This window comes from Anabrus simplex, chromosome 1 (genome assembly GCF_040414725.1).
Source record: "Anabrus simplex isolate iqAnaSimp1 chromosome 1, ASM4041472v1, whole genome shotgun sequence".
Taxonomy (NCBI): domain Eukaryota; kingdom Metazoa; phylum Arthropoda; class Insecta; order Orthoptera; family Tettigoniidae; genus Anabrus; species Anabrus simplex.
Window position 1 is genome coordinate 889,593,858 of NC_090265.1, and position 12,601 is coordinate 889,606,458.

The window sequence follows — 12,601 nt, forward strand, 5'->3', positions numbered from 1 at the left end:
TCAGACTCCATGCTGACACACAACCAGGGCACTCACTTCATGACACACACTCGGCTAGAGCACACCTCCATAACTCGGTGAATGAACACACTTCACAACAGTCCACTGCGATGACAAGTCTCTCAGCACTCCAACATTGAACACCCTCTGACTTTACTGTGCTCATGGCAGTACTTTCGCAGGACTCAGTACTTCACTCAGCACTCCATGACAGTCAACACAGCACTCAGTCCACTCGATTGTACTCTCCTTTACTCAAGACAGTCAGCTTCACAAACACCACTCATTGTGACTGGCTGCCTGTCCGCCTTTTATGGGCCAGGCATAGCAGCCGAGAATAACCCAGAAGGCGGATTCACATGGAATATTCATGACCTCCAATCCTCTTGAAGTTTTCAATAGTTGCCTGAGGTTTCAAGAGATATTTAAGGAGAGGGTCCAGCCTTTCACTCTTGATTAGTCTTTGCTGAGTGGTTGCCGCACATCAGGACGACGGAGCCAATAGTTAGCAGTGATGTCAACTGCTCTCAGACAGGCCCAAGATAGCTCGCTCCTCCCTGCACCCTGGCAAGGTCTAGCAAACAAAATGGTGGCTATCTTATCACAGTATTTTCAATAAATTGCTGATAGTGTAACCTTCATGTTGCATTCATGGACTAGACGAATAAAAACAGAACCTGCATAAAGACTTTTTTTATGTATGGTCCTGTGCTTTTAATCTGTTGTATTCTTGGCCATTGTCTCTAAAAATTAATTCTACCTAATTATTCAAAGTGTGTAGATGTCCAAATTATGAGCATCATGGGAAAGACCATAGATAATTTTTGTGTAAATAGAAATGAATTTTATCATTTACCTTCAAAAATATTTCAGTAATCGCACAAAATTGTTTTATAAATGTACTCTCCTGTAGTAAACAATTACAAATGCGAAGTATGGGAGTTAAAATCTAACACACTAGTGATAGCACAACAGAAATATATGAGAATGATCCCTGGTTAATTACTCTAAGTCTTCTCATATGGATCATAAGTGAAGTTAAATCAAGAAGAGTTTCGTACATCCTACAAAACTATGAGGTAACGCATACAACATATTTCAATAGACCACCCAATAAATCATTAGAGCAAATTACCACAATCACTTAACAATTATTATCCACTAATATAATTTGCATATTATTATTATTATTATTATTATTATTATTATTATTATTATTATTATTATTATTATTATTATTATTATTATTATCGTTATCATCAACTTCTTCTAACCTCCTCTGCACATGGTTACATTACACTTTGAAGAGATGCCTGTTACTATCTTACCAAGAAATACGTATATATTCACAAAATAAGCCTTCTGATCTACAGTGGAATACATGTAAGTAATGTTAGAAGAGAAATCCACAGATCAAGGATTGTAGACTTTTTGATGTTATCTGAAATTCATACCACATGGTTTATTATTTTACTCTTATGTCTAAAGAAAGCAAGTTGTTGTTTGCTTCATCAGTCTATAGACTGGTTTAATGCAGCTCTTCATGCTACCCTATCCTTTGCTAACTTTTTCATTTCTACATAACTTCTATATCCTGCATCTATTCGAATCTGTTTGTGATATTCATACCTTTGTCTTCCACTGCCGTGTTTACTTCCTACATTTCCCTTAAAAGCTAACCGCCAGGCTGAGTGGCTCAGATGGTTGATGTGCTGCCCTTCTGACCCCAACTTGGCAGATTCAATCGTGACTCAGTCTGGTGGTACTTGAAGGTGTTCAAGTACATCAGCCTCGTGTCAGTAGATTTACTGGCACATCAAAAAACTCCTGTGGGACTAAATTCCAGCACTGCGGCACCTTCAAAGACCGTAAAGAGTAGTTAGTGGGACATAAATCCAATAACATTTTAAGAAAAGAAAATTTAAAGCTAACCAAACAAGTCCTGGGTGTCCTAAGATGTGTCCTATCATATTGTCCCTTCTGGTGAAATGTTGCCAAATCGATCTCTCACCAATCTGATTCAGTATTTCTTCATTTGTGATTCGATCTACCCATCTTACCTTCAGCTTTCTTCTGTAACCCCACAATTCAAAAGCTCTTTCTTTCTGAACTAGTTATCGCCCACCAGGCTGAGTGACTCGGGCGGTTTAGGCGCCGACATTTTAACCGAAACTTGGCAGGTTCGATCGTGGCTCAGTCCGGTGGTATTTGAAAGTGCTCAAATACGTGAGCTTCGTGTCGGTGGATTACTGGCACGTAAAAGAACTCTCGCGGGACTCAATTCCTGCATCTCGGCATCTCCGTAAACCATAAATGTAGTTAGTGGGACGTAAAGCAAATACATTTTTATTCATTTACATTTTATGGCCTTCATTGGACCACTCTAGCCAACTTTATACAAAGAATTTTTCAGTTTCCTGTCAGCCCAGTACTTCTTCATTCTCTCGGATCTTATCTTCATTAGAAATCATCCTTCCTATTGTCTGTTAATTGATTCTGGTTTGCAGTCTGGTTTGCTTGTCTGTGAGTTTCCTGATTTTGTCAGTTTCGTTTCTTAAGTCTTCCACTGTAATTTGTAAGTTCATCCATATCTTCCTTGATTCCCGTAATCCACTTACTGTTGCACTTACTTTCTGGTGTCCTGATTATAAGTCCAAAAAATGAAATGTGTTTCTTCCTGATTGTGCTCATTACTGGTTCTATTTTCTTGTAGACTGTTTCATTAGAAGCTACTCTCCAGTGTCCATCTTTTTAGTATGATTTATTGATGCACTTTCTAATGATTCTTCTCTCTATCTTGAGTATTTTGTCTATTTGTGCAGTGTTAGTTGCTTTGAAGATGGTTTCACGTGCGTATGAGATGTACAAAAGGAGAAGAGTGGTGGAGAGACAGGCAGCAATGGAGGTCCTTGATTCACAACCCGACCCGGGAAGCTGAAAACGGGAAATGAAGATGATGATGATATTTCTTATTGAGTGTCTGTTTTGTAGTGTTTTAAATTTGTTGCTATTGACAGGCCCTTTTTGTTGTAGATATTCTTGGTGACATATTGTGCTCTGGTAATTTTATTTATTCTGTTATGCCATGCTGGCTTTTCATTGAGGTTATATGTTATGATTTCTCCCAAATACTTAAATTTATCTACAATTTTGATTTCTTGGTCTCCTGTGGCAATTTTGTTTATGAATGGTGGGTCAGTTAGCATGATTACTGTCTTTTCAAAAGATATTCCAAGACCAATTTTCTGTGCTATTTCCTGTAGTGATATAACTTGTTGTCTGGTTTCCTGAATATTGTTGGACGAGAGAGCAAGGTCATCGGCAAATCGTAGGCAATTTAAACTTATGTTCTCTTTGGGTCTTCCAATTTGGATGTTCTTTGGGTTAATCTTTTACCATTCCCTCATTATACATTCCAAGGCACAGTTGAATAGCAGTGGTGACAAGCAATCTCCTTGTCTTAAACCTGTTTTTATGATGAATAGCTCAGAGAATTCCCCTCTGAACTTGACTTTTGACTTAGTTTTGGTTAAGATGAGTTCTATCACTTTGATTAATTTTGGATGGTCGTCGCCAAAAGACCTATCTGTGTCGGTGCAATGTAAAGCAAGTAGGAAAAAAAAAAAAAATTTTGGATGGAGCCCGAAATTTCTTAAGATTTCCAACATTGAAGGTCTATGGATACAGTCATAAGCTTTTTTAAACTCCACGAAGGTTATTGCGAGAGGTAAAACAAGAGTAAATTTAGGGTATCTTCCATAAATATTATTATTAAAACATTACTACCTAATACACAGCACACATCTTTCTGTCCTGAGGCACTGCGCTTTATCATGTCTTTTGGTACGTACAGTATTTTGTAACGTGTAAATTGCGGAAGTTCTTTGCTTTAGTCTTGTTAATGATTCCTGAATGATGGCATGCCAAGATATTCAGACTTCACAGGCTACTTTACATTCTTTTATATCAGCCTGCATCTAAGACGGTAACAAAAGACAGCACGTTAAAGTGCGCTTCCAGTGAAGAAAGTCACATGTGCAGAGAGATAGTCCTGGGTATGTAGATATAAAAATATTGATACGTGCTAGGCCTGTCATAGCCCCTTTCCGTACTTCTTGGAAGGGACTGGTGAGTCAGCCAACTGGGAAGTTCCCAGCCGGCCTGGAGGGCATGACTGGCATTTCCATGTACAGTAGAGGTCCGTTATAGCGAGAATTCATAACGGCGAAAAATTTACTCGCTATAGCAGATTGTCGTTATATCCGATTTTTCGTTAAAGTCGGGGGGAAAAAAAACATGCACATTAAAATCTGTATGAAACTGCAATCATTTTGTTTAAAACTTGCGTTTTTGCAGATGATATCTACACTGCAGCTTGTATGTTTTTTTTTCGTAATCTGATACTGCATTTCATTTTGAAAAGACTCCAACATCGCCTTCGAATGTCGACAAGAGAGCGTCGACAGAGAGAACGATACCTAAAAAATTTGCATTTTGTGGCAAAGGCTTCAGGTTTCTTATTCAAACGGCGTCACCTAAAGAGAAATTATAATGTTTTCGGTGTAAATTTACGTGGGAATAACCTTACCGAAATGTTGCCAGACGTGAGAAAATATCATCGAATCTCTGAAATCAATGATGCGCTCTGCCATATCTTGAGGTGTATCTCATTCATACTTAATTTCAGTACTAAAAGTATGCGATCGTTTACTTCAGCCTTTATATCTAAAGATTTAACAACTGCTATCGACCACATTATTTACCCATTTATTACGAAAACATGTTTTCCTCTTTCATTTCAATTTTGCTTTATGGAACAGCAGTCGACGGGTATTACTAATCGACTCCAACGTCGCCTTCATATGTCGACAAGAGAGCTCGCAAATGTACATAGCGAGAAAGCTATACCGTACCGAAGATATTCAATCGCATTTTGTAGCAGACGTTTCAGGTTTCTTAGTCAAACAGCGTCGCCTAACCTAAATTAACCATACTATATGTAGTATGAAAACATATTTCAAGTGCCAGTAGAGAAATGATAACCTTCTCAATATAAACTTACATGGGAATAGCCTTTCCAAAATTTAACCAGACATAAGAAAATATAATCTAACCTCTGAAATCAGTGATGCGCTCTGCCATATCTTGAGGTGTATCGCATTCTTACTTAATTTCAGTGTATAGTATTAAAATTAAGTGATTGTTTACTTAGCCCTTATTTCCAACAAGTTAACACCTGCTATCTGTCATGTTATTTACGCATTTATTACGAAAACGTGTTATCCTCTATCAGTCAGAATTTTCTTTAGAGAACAGCAGTCGATGGGCATTACTAACTGACCCCGACATTGCCTTCGAATGTCGATGAGAGATCTCACAAGTGTAAATAGAGAGAAAACGATACTGAGGTCGCACTTTGTGGCAAACGCTTCAGTTTTCTTAATCTATTAAAGAACTATTTAAAATAGTTTTTACTTAAGTCTGCCTTATCAATACACCTCATAATGATAAACTATTTATTTTACCATACATGTTTCGGGAAAATCATCCATTCCCTTCATCAGTGATGTCGGTTCAAGGAATTAAAAAATATAACACTATCTTTATCTTTTCTTTTAGTTTCCTTCCTTAAATGATCAAATGCTAGTTTATACAGTGGGTTATCTTCTGTACTTCTCTCATTTAAATTTGATTCAAAATCATTTTTTGTGCAAGATAAATTTCTAAACTTTCCAAAACATTCATGAATTTTCCCTTTTTGGCCAAATGTATTAATTCCATGTCATTAGAAATATCTGTAAATTTATGATTGTTTTTAACCATAAGTTCTCCCATTGCCGAATATCTTTTATGTTTGACTGCATTAACATATTCTTTGTACCTTATAGCCAAAAAAAAATTAAAAACTTGAAGATCTTACATTTATTTAGGTATTCTCATTCAGTTCAACAAAATTTTATGTAATGATCATTTTCATACTACTGTATTTCATTAGTTTCTTTATTCATTGATATGTTGAATTAGGACACAATACTCTTTAAATTGTAAGAAAAAACAAAAGATAGTGTTATATAGTTTTATTCCTTGAACTGACATCACTGATGAAGGGAATGGTTGATTTTCCTGAAACATGTATGGTAAAATAGTTTTCTATCATTATAAGGTGTATTGACAAGACAGACTCAAATAGAAACTATTTTTAAATAGTTCTTTAATAGATTGATTAGTCAATACAGGATCAAACATAATACCTATTATGGTTAAGTTTATCAATAGTCAGTTTTCTTATTCAAAAAGCATCACCTAACCTAACCGTATATATGTGTCATAAAATCATATTTGAACCGCATATAGAGAAATAATAACAGTCTTGCTGTTAATTTATGTGGGAATAGCCTTACCGAAATGTAACCAGACGCGAGAATTAATCAAACCTCTTAAATCAGTGATGCGCTCTGCCATATTTTGAGGTGTATCGCATTCGTACTTAATTTCAGTATTAAAATTATGCAATCGTGTAGCCTTTATTTCTAACGATTTAACAACTGGTATCGACCACGTTATTTATGCATTTATTACTATATCAGGTTCTCTTTCATTTCAGTTTTGCTTTACGGAGCAACAGTCGATGGGAATTACTAATCGATTCTGACATCGCATTCGAATGTCGACGAGAGAGCTCGCTAGTGGCATAGTGAGGAAATGATCCTGAAGGTGATAGATCGCATGCACATAATCACTAGGGTACATAAATATCAGTAACGGAAAAAATTGCACACGCTTAATCGCTCATAATAACGGATACGTCATTAATAGGGCTCTCGTAACCGAATGGTAATACACAGTCTAATATAGGAATTTTGAGCCGGCCCTGTGGTGTAGGGGTAGCGTATCTGCCTATTACCCGGAGGCCCCGGGTTCGATTCCCGGCCAGGTCAGGGATTTTTGCCTGGACCTGAGGGCTGGTTTGAGGTCCACTCAGCCTACGTGATTAGAATTGAGAAGCTAACTGATGGTGAGATAGTGGCCCCGGTCTCAAAAGCCAAGAATAACGGCCAAGAGGATTCGTCATGCTGACCACACGACGCCTCGTAATCTGCAGGCCTTCGGACTGAGCAACAGTTGCTTGGTAGGCCAAGGCCCTTCAAGGGCTGTAGTGTCATGGAGTTTGGTTTAATATAGGAATTTTGAAGGGACAGACAAAAACTGTCATTATAGCGGAGTTTTCGTTATATGCCGCACTCGCTAAAGTGGACTTCTACTGTATTGTTCTCTTTGGCTGGCTTACCTGTGAGTTTCATGGAAATTCAATGGGAATGTTCTGCCTCTAGCCACCTCGCAAATATTCTGGTTCACATCACCCGAGCTATAAAAAGGAAGGCTAGCTGCAAACAGTCAGTGAGGTTTGGGCTCCATGGATGCTGTTGGTGCTGAACTCTGAGTCAGTGTTGGACTCCGGTGGAGTCAGTGTGTTAGGTTTCAATGGTGGGGCTGAGGGCGATAGACGTGTTGGCTGTCCCTAATGTTTCACCAAGGTCTGAACGAGGAGCTGTGGGTTGTTGTGGTGTCGGAGAGTCCCATGAGTAGGTGGACCGGAGATGACGTTCGAAACGGAAGACTGTGTGCTACCTGGGAGGGGTGTGTTTGTGTATTTCTGTGGACTGAGAATCGCCGTGAGTCAGTGAGGGAAGCCGCTGTCATGAGTGTGAGGGTAAATGGATCTGTGTTAATATTCACTGTTGTATCGTCCTGCTGTTGAATACTTTTGAGCTATTTAGTTGTTCACTGCATGTGATAGTGTGAATTACTGGACTGTCTCTGGAGTCGAACCGAGGAATAGTTATCGTGTGTTGTGAAGCCTGTAGCCCTGTGTTCAAATCCAGCGATATTCTCACAGCTGCTGTATTAGGTGACTGGACTTGGGGAAGTGAAAGTAAAGAATTAGTCGTCCCCAGGTAAGATTAAGGAGCTGGACCGCCTACTATGCCATAAGGAAGACACACTTTTAATTAGACAGCCATTAATGAGTGTGGCCATTCATGGTTAATTAGAATTGTGTGTATCAGAAGTTAGAATAAACCCCGTGTGTGGTACACCATTGTAATCAGCGTGAATCAGCGGACCAGATACTTCAGGTTTCGACTGCTGTCGGGAGCATTCCAGAACATGTGTGTATAGTAGATACACCCACATATAAATCTTTGTTAATTACTGCATGCCACTTGAGACCAGAGGCCATGCGAAAATGGAGTCTCAGCTAAGTGCACTCTTCGGTGTGATGATGATGATGATGATGAAAAAGATGGATGGGAAGATGGTTCAAATAGAGGAGAAGATGGAAGACAATTGAAAGGAGATGAAAGACGGCCAAAAGAAGGCAGAAGAACGCCAGAAAATGTTGAAGTTGGAAGAAGGCTATAAGAAGATGGAAGAAAGCCAGGAGAGGTTGATAATGGAGATAGGAGAAAGTCGGAAGGAGGTGGAAGATGCCATAAGATGCTGAAAGACGGTCAAAAGAAGACTGAAAAGGACCAGAATAAGACAGAGGACGTCCAGGAGAAGTTGGAAGACCACCATGAGAAGACAGAAGATGGCCAGGAGATGGATGATGGACAAAGAAAAGTTTACGAGGGTCTTCGTGAGATGAACATGTTCCACAGGTCATCCCTCTATCCCAAAATCCTTGTTTAGAAGACTGCAAGTTCTGTTCCAGGAGGGAGGCTGAGCTTCAAAGTTCTCTGCCGAATGACAACTGTGGAGTTGATTTGGCCTACCTGAGGACCATCTTGCACCAACCGATAGGTACTGCCTGAATCTGACAAGGAGACCGGAGGATGTGGGCACCGCTATTGAGAACAGTTTGAACAGAGAACAACAGATTGAAGGCACTTTACGACCAACGAGTGGACACCACTGGAAATCGTGAGAACGACCTAGGATTGGTACATAACCCCATAAGGAAGGGAGGCTTGTCTTTCAAGCTCTGGAGGACATGGAAAAGCTCTTACCACAGCCCTGTCGTAGCGCCTTTCGGTACTTCCTGGAAGGGACTGATGAGTTGGTCCGCCTGGAGGGCATGACTGGCATTTCTGTGTATTGTTGTCATCTGCTGCCTTACTTTTGAGTTTATTCAACGGGAATGTTCCACCTCTAGCCACCTCGCGAATATTCTGGTTCTCATCACCTGAGGTATAAAAAGGGAGGCTAGTTGCGGACAGTCGGACAGAATTTGGCTCCGTGGTGGAGTCATTGTCGATGCTGAACTCGGAATCCGTGTTGGACTCCGTGATGGAGTCAGTGTGAGACTCAGTGTGTTGGGATTCGGTGACTGGGCTCAGGGCAACAAGATGTGTTGGCTGATAAAGATGTTGATTCCCATCGAGGTCTGAACGAGGAACTGTGGTTGTTGTTGTGTTGGTAAGTCCAGTGAGTAGGTGGGCTGGAAACGACATACGGAAGACTATGTACTACCTCAAAGTACTGTGTGTGTGGTTTTTTTTTTATGTGTGTGTGGACTGAGGATTGCCATGAGTCAGTGAGGGAAGCTGCTATCGTGAGTGTGAGGGTAAATGTACCTGTTTTAATATTTACCATCACGGCCCCGAGCTGACTTTAAATTCTGAAGCATTTAAATTTATTATACCATCTAAGGAATGCTTATTAAGTTTCAACAAATCTTTCACCAAGAGATACAAATCAAGTATGCTATTTACAACAAATGAATGTGTCTTTCCAATTTTAATAATATATTTCTGATATATTAATGTTAATTTATTAGCTGGTGATGTCCCTTAGGGGACAAAACATGTACTAGATAAAATAAATTATATATTGTATTGAATAGGCGGACCGCTTAGTTATAATATTTAAGTTTATCTTGAATATTCATTGATTGATTATAGTCAATACGGGATTAGTATTACTTGAAATGAAGCTGTTAAAGCTTATCACTTGTAGCTTAGCTTATGCCATGGTCATACTTTTTGTTACACATTTTGGTGGGTGAAATCTTTCATGGACATTTCCTTAATGTTGCAGCATAATCACATGCTGAGCCTTCGAATGCAGCAGGAATTTTTTTATTTGCTTTCTGTCAACATATTGTCAGTTGACGGAACCCACTCATGAAGTATCTCTCCTCTCATCTATGCTGTCCTTGGTGACTGATAAATATCGTGGAACCAAAGTGGATTCTTGTATTTTCCGAGTACTGCCAAATATAATTTGTCAGTTCCTATGAAGTTTGTGTGTAGTAAGACTGTAATCACTTCCTTTGATTGCCAGAATGAACATCATTCACTTACAGGCCAAAGAAAGCAAAAGGGGAAAAAAATTTACTATTTTCTCAGCTATTCAAAGGAACATTGAATCATGGATATGTTTTTAGGCTTAGAAGACTAAATAATTTCCATAACATGCCCAACATTAACAACTTCCAAGAAAATAATTCATAAACGTGGATAGGCAATGGGTGATAGAACGACGCCATTTTGGTGGACGGAATCATGAAGTCACGGTAGTCCTGTAAAGAAGAAATTACTGTGTCATTACGAGAAAATAAAATAGGACAGTCTGCTGTTCGTTCAGGGTACATGATTTTATGTCCAGGAAATAGTTTTCTCTTCCTTCCACAGTGGTCAGAATTTTTTAATTTATGTTTTTCCATTAAAATTATTCCCCATTACGTTGTTTACAGCCTCTCTTTGTAGGTGTAATACTTCCAACATCAACATCTTTCAAAAACATGTCTTTCTGTCGACCAAAATGACATTGTTCTCCCATCCATATGACTTATACTTGTTGCCTGGTTACGTCATTATTTTACCCACGCTAATTTGCTTACACTATTTCCAGGTAGACCCTCAGCTTAAAAACATATACATGTCAATAACATATATACAGTTCGTGTAAAACATGTAACTTCCAACATAACATGGAAGAACAAAGTAACCCAATGGGCGATGCAATTGCGATAACAGGTATAACTTGAAAACAATATTCTCTCACCCGTGGGTAACTAATGTAGATATCGAGCTCTATTATTATTATTATTATTATATGTATAGCTGTGAAGTGTTACATCCATTTAGTATTAGTATTATTTAAGTAGTTAAGTAATATGTGTGGGCGATATGATCATGCTGTTTTTGAGGTTGTCATGAAAGAGGCACTGTATATAGACATTTATATCAGTTAATGTCAGTACCTGTAAATTAATATTATAATTTATTCTTACCTGTATATATAAATTGTAATCTTTAATTGTGAAACACAAGACACTAGAACGATTGAGAATGTTCTATACATTGTAATCTATGTATTGGACACTCCGGAGTTTTCACGAAGGTAGTTTTTTTAAAATGTATCTTTCTGGAAACCTGGCCAGGATATATGTAAAGAGATGGTCTTGACAGTGAAGTTAGTTATTGTTTGAAAGTTATTGGTTATTGGAGTTATAGTGTAACAAGGTTATATCTGACCGGACGAGTTGGCCGTGCGGTTGGGGGTGCGTGGCTGTGAACTTTCATCCGGGAGATAGTGGGTTCGAATCCCGCTGACGACAGCCCTGAAGATGGTTTTCCGTGGTTTCCCATTTTCACACCAGGCAAATGCTGGCGCTGTATCTTAAGGCCACGTCCGTCTCCTTCCAACTCCTAGGCCTTTCCTATCCCATCATCGCCATAAGACCTGTCTGTGTCAGTGCGACGTAAAGCAAACAGCAAAAAAAAAAAAAAAAAAAAAAAAAAAAAAAGAGAGAGATTATATATGTAACCACGTGTCTGACATGCTGAAGTTATTTGTGTTCCAAGGTTGTATCCTCTATGTGCTGTGTTATTCAGTTGTTTTTAATAATGGCGACTTTATTGATATTCTCGAAGTGAAGTGTTTTGTTGTGATACTGTGATTAACACGTTGAGTGCCAGACCGATTTTCAAAGGATTGCCGTCTAGTGCCGTGAGCTAATAACATCTAGTTACTCTCTGGTGCCAAAACGTTCACAGGCTTAACCAAGCAAATGATCGCTGAAATGAGGATGTATTTATGAAATATTAGGCTAACTTATTATATATATTAGGTAAAATATTGCGACCCCATATGGTGTCGTATTGGTCATTACGAACTGTACATGTACGCACGCACCCATATGGGGTCGTACTTATACAGTAGTTACTGTCCCGACGCTCGGTCATATTACATTTTCCTTTGCAGGGACGCGTTATATGCTGTTGATTATGAGAAATGTGTTAGGTTGTTCGTATTGGAGCCCTAAAAATGTACAATCCCCCATTTTAGGCCATGAAATGTTTGTAAATGACGATCTTCCGATTTTAGGTTAGGATATTTTCGTATAGAATGTAGTTATATAAAGTAGTGAAAATCATGTGAATTTGGTAAATTAGGATGTAACATAATATTATTATAAGGACAATTAGTAGTTACGGAATACTGAACAAGTGCATAATTTTTTTTTATAACTTTTAATTTGAGTAAGAGAACCTAGTAGCGATGATTGTGCAAAATGGGAAACCAGTGACTACTGTATATTGTTGAAGACGGTCATAATTGTTGCAACAGCTGGCTTGGAAACCCGGAGTACAGT

At 38.7% G+C, this 12,601-nt stretch overlaps 1 protein-coding gene across 2 annotated transcripts in view; it reads left to right on the plus strand.

Moving 5' to 3' along the window:
- Tgi (Tondu-domain-containing Growth Inhibitor) overlaps positions 1–12,601 on the plus strand; it is a 104,606-nt gene that overhangs the window by 89,277 nt on the left and 2,728 nt on the right. The gene's annotated exons all lie outside the window — the stretch shown is intronic.